At 39.8% G+C, this 4,389-nt stretch overlaps 1 non-coding gene across 1 annotated transcript; it reads left to right on the top strand.

Moving 5' to 3' along the window:
* Positions 1-911: 911 nt before the first annotated feature.
* On the top strand, positions 912-1,018 carry LOC145037954 (small nucleolar RNA R71). The gene has a single exon (XR_013679063.1). It is a non-coding gene; the product is annotated as a small nucleolar RNA R71 (small nucleolar RNA).
* The last annotated feature ends 3,371 nt before the right edge of the window (positions 1,019-4,389 follow it).

Here is a 4,389-nt window from a genome sequence, read left to right as displayed (position 1 = left end):
TTGATGGGGTACTCGTCGAGTCCGTCGGCCCTACTCGGCGAGTAGAACTCTCAGATTGTGATTCTTGGTTTTCTGCTTGTTCTTCCGTTCCTTCTTTCTGCGAGTCCCTGGTTGCTTCAGTTCGAATGGGGGCCAGGGGAGTGATGATCTTCCCACTTCTCATTGTGACAATTTTTATTTGTGCGCCTCGTGGGTTGTTTTCGGTTTTGCTAGGAAGCTCACCCGGTGACCGTTGGTTAAGTTGTTGAGCAAGTTGCCCAAGCTGCGTTTCTATGTTGTGGATGGATGCTTGCTGGTTCCTGAGCATGGTTCTTGTTTCTTAGATAGCAGCATCATGGTCACTATGCCTTTTCTCGGAAGCAGCCACAAATTTAGTAAGCATATCTTCCAAGCTTGGCTTCCTTTCTTGCACCGGCTCCTCCTTTTGATAAAATCCTCTCCCTTTTTGTCTATACTTCTCCTCCTTGGCCTTCTTGTACTCTTCGTAAGGAAGCCACTCTTTCTTTTGTTTGCGCCATTCCTCATCATATCGGTCACCGCTCGAATAACACGCTTGTGCCTTCTTGTTGCCATTCTCATCCAAATCGCAATCTCTAGTGAGGTTAGGTCCATTGCAGTTTTCACAACCCACCCGAATAGCATGGATAGTTTGATCCATTTTGTCCATTCTCCTATCCATGGTTTTTAACATAGCCATGACCGCGGATAAGTCTTCAGTAGCGGCATAAGCGGCTCCCCTCGTGACATCATGCCTAGGGTTGTGGTATGCTCTAGATTGTTTAGAGAATTCTTCAATCAATTCTTTAATCACCGGGGGTGGCTTCTTTGTAAGTGGGCCTTGCGAGTCTAGCAACTGCCGGGTTGTGACATTGACTCCATCATAGAAGATGGAAACTTCTTGCTGGCTGTTTAGATCATGGTGTGGGCAGTTTCTTAGCAGACTTGTGTATCTCTCCCATGCTTCATATAGCGAATCTCCAGCTTGTTGTTCAAAGTTTGCAATGGCCTTCTTCAGTTTGGCTATCTTGGACGGTGGGCAAAAGTGATCAATAAATTCTTCCTTCATCTTGGCCCAAGTAGTCACTGATCCGGGGGGAAGTGACTTGAGCCAGTCTTTAGCAGCACCCTTGAAGGTTACCGGAAGCATACGAAGTAGTTGAGTTTCGCGGGTTACATTTGGAATATTGAAGTAATCAGCTACATCATTGACTTCATCCAAATGTTTGTAGGCATCTTCATGATCTTTCCCATAGAAAGGTATTTCCTTGAGTGAAGCTAGGATATGACCTTTTAGCTCGAAGGTAGCAGTCGCGGGAATTGCGGGTTGCACAAGTCCCGGGCCGTTGTCGTCGCGCATCCTCTTCTTCCATTCTCCCATGGGGATTTCATCAATGTTAGCCATAGTGAACGCTAACTCTTCCTCCGACTCAGTTTCTTGCTCGTACGTTGCCTCCTCTTCTTCCTCGGTCTCGTACCCAATATCTTCTTGAATTGGCTCCTCAATTATCAAAGAAGCGCTAGAAGCTCCTGATTTGCTGCTCCTCTTTTTCCCAAAAACAGTCTTCAAGTTGGACAATGGTGATTTCTTTGGTGTGCTTGAACTCTCCACGTCCTTTCCTTTGTTTCTTTTCAATGCGGATTCGGGGTCTTCAAACGGGGGTACCAGTGGTGTGTTTGATCCTCTGGTCATGAAAGTCCTGAAATCAATAGAATAAAAAGCGTAAAAAGAACAAAAAGATTGTAAAAAAAAAAAAAAATCTACTGCTGACTAAATTGCTACTCGCCGAGTAGGTGCGATTGCACTCGGCGAGTATCAGTGGTATTTCAAAAAAATTTCTAAGTTTTAAACTAAACTAAAACAGATACTAAAACCTAATTACTAATTACTAAATTGCAATAAATGAACTTTATGCAAGTAAACTCACACAAAGGATCGAAAAATTAGGAATTAGCTTAATTATTTAGAACCGTTCCCCGACAACGGCGCCAAAAACTTGATGTGTGTTAAACCAACTAGTTTTATCCCTACTTTTAGTTAATAAATTGAGCACACAAAGGCAGTGAACCTGTCTTTTAGTGGTATAGATTGATAGGTAAGGTATCGAACTCAGGGAACAGAAAATTAAACTAATAACTAATTTTAACTAAAACAAATAATAAAAGTAAAGGGTTTTTCTCTAGTTTTGCAAGACTATAAACTTAGACAAACTAAATTAACTAATTAACTAAAGCAACAACTATTCACCAAATTTGATAAAGATGTTTCCATTTAGGTTCAACCAATTCACTCCTATGGTTATTTAAGTTTATGGTAGATTAATTGCTATTGGTTACCAATTATAATAGTTAGGTTCATGTTCATTACTCCTAACCCTTAGATAATTAACTAATTTAAGCGTTGATCAAGTGTTTAAACTAATTAATTCCCTAGATTAATTGTTTGGATTAAATAAGATTTGTAATGGTCAATTAAGTTATTAATTCAATTAACCTCTTGTTGATGGTTTCTCAAACAAGCTCACACATTAATCTTCCTATTTTCTTATTAATCTTAGTTTCATAATCATTACTTCTAAGCATATGGTTTAGTATTCACATAAACATATGAGGTTAACAATTAAGTGATGTTCATGCAACCTAATTGCCTTCCAATTAACAGAAAATAGTAGTGATTAATACATAAGGTTTTTTAACAAACTTAATTTAATAAATCACCAATAGACAATTAAGCAAAAATCAATAATCAAACCATAGGAGTTCTTTGGTATTCCCCAAACAAAAACAAAACGAATTTAGCTCATAATTGCAGTAGAAACAAACATAAAAACAAAGTTTACTAAAGCAAACATGTTCAATTCCTAAGTCTAAGTGGTAGAATTAACCTAATTGCTTGAATTCTTCCAAATATTGAAGCTTAGGGTTCCTTAGCGTCTTCTGGGGCTCTTAGTCGCAGCTAAACCTTCAAAAATCGCCAGGAGTGTGATCCCATGAGATAAAGATTCGTATTTTATAGATATCCCAAAACAGGGTGTACTCGGCGAGTAGCAGAACCAACTCGCCGAGTAGGTCCATACTTATCCGTCTTGAGTCCGCAGTCATATTTATCTTCTGGAACATCCTCGTGTACTCGCCGAGTAGAGTTGATCTACTCGCCGAGTATATCACCTTCTTTCACTCTTTGATCTTCAACTGCTTCCCTTTTCTCCATTTTACTTCCAAGCATATCTTTTGGACTGAAAACAAAATTCACAACATTTTAAGTACCTTTTGTCCACATTATTCACATAATTAATCAAAAATAACTATGAATATATGCTAAATAATTAACTAACTATGCACATATCAGACTCCCATTAAACGCCTCTCAAGAACCGCTTGTTGTTCCTTCATATCTCTTATTTCTGCAAGTGTTGCCTCCATTTGGTTTTGAAGCGTCCCTGTGTGGAGTTGGGTACCTTCGTGTAGTCCTTGCAGACAACGGATGTCTGCGGCGTTACCCTGTGTAGCAGCATTGATCTCACGAACTCTGGCCGCTTGCATGTCCGCATGGTAGTGCTGTGTGGCTATAGTGCCCACACTAACGAGAAGCACTTGATCGGCTAAGCCTTCACCACTGACATTGTAAAAATCTCGACACATGCCGAAAGGAGGGCGTACACCTAGTTGGCGGCTCCAGTAGTAGAGATGGATTCCCCAGATGGGAATGGGAGTTTGACAAGCCCTTCTAACTTCGGGAGGATGAGGAGCGGGAGGGTCGATTACTTCCGGCTCGGAGTCTGTCCCATCAGTAGCTTCTTCTTCCTCCTCAACTTCCTCATCGACTTCAAATTCCTCTCCGACCTCCTCTTCGACTTTGAATTCTTCTTCGACTTCCTCTTCGATTTCCTCCAGGTCTTCCTCTGTCCATCCGCTGTTACCTTGGTGTGGGTAGTTGGGATCTCCCAGTATATGGAATCCGGCCATTTGTCTGTACTAGGATAAGGTATGAGAATTTTATAAGAAAAGAAATTTCTATTTAACGGCATCCTATGTTTAGCTATATATTGTGGTGTGCAAGTTTTTACTGTCCTTATATTTTATAATAATACTCCTATAGAATTTCGAATTTCTAAGTTTAGAATTTTTTTTTTATTTGGTAAGTTTTTGACTTGTTGTCCACTATGACCGTTCCTCGACGTACGTTGGTCAAATATAGGATAAATATAGTTGATCAGGCTATGTTTATTCTTGATTTGATTACATACCTCGACGCCTAATCATAGCGTCGCAACTCATCTTAATACTTTTTAGAAAACTTTGTTATGATTCGAGACTGATGCATGTGTGTAAAAATGTTTATTTTTAAAAGAAAATATGTCGTTTATGAAAACGTGTTGTCATAGGGTTTTT

This window comes from Lactuca saligna, chromosome 3 (genome assembly GCF_052625555.1).
Source record: "Lactuca saligna cultivar CGN05327 chromosome 3, ASM5262555v1, whole genome shotgun sequence".
Classification (NCBI taxonomy): Eukaryota; Viridiplantae; Streptophyta; class Magnoliopsida; order Asterales; family Asteraceae; genus Lactuca; species Lactuca saligna.
The sequence above is the reverse complement of the archived record's forward strand: the minus strand, read 5'-3'. Positions and strand labels throughout refer to the sequence as shown.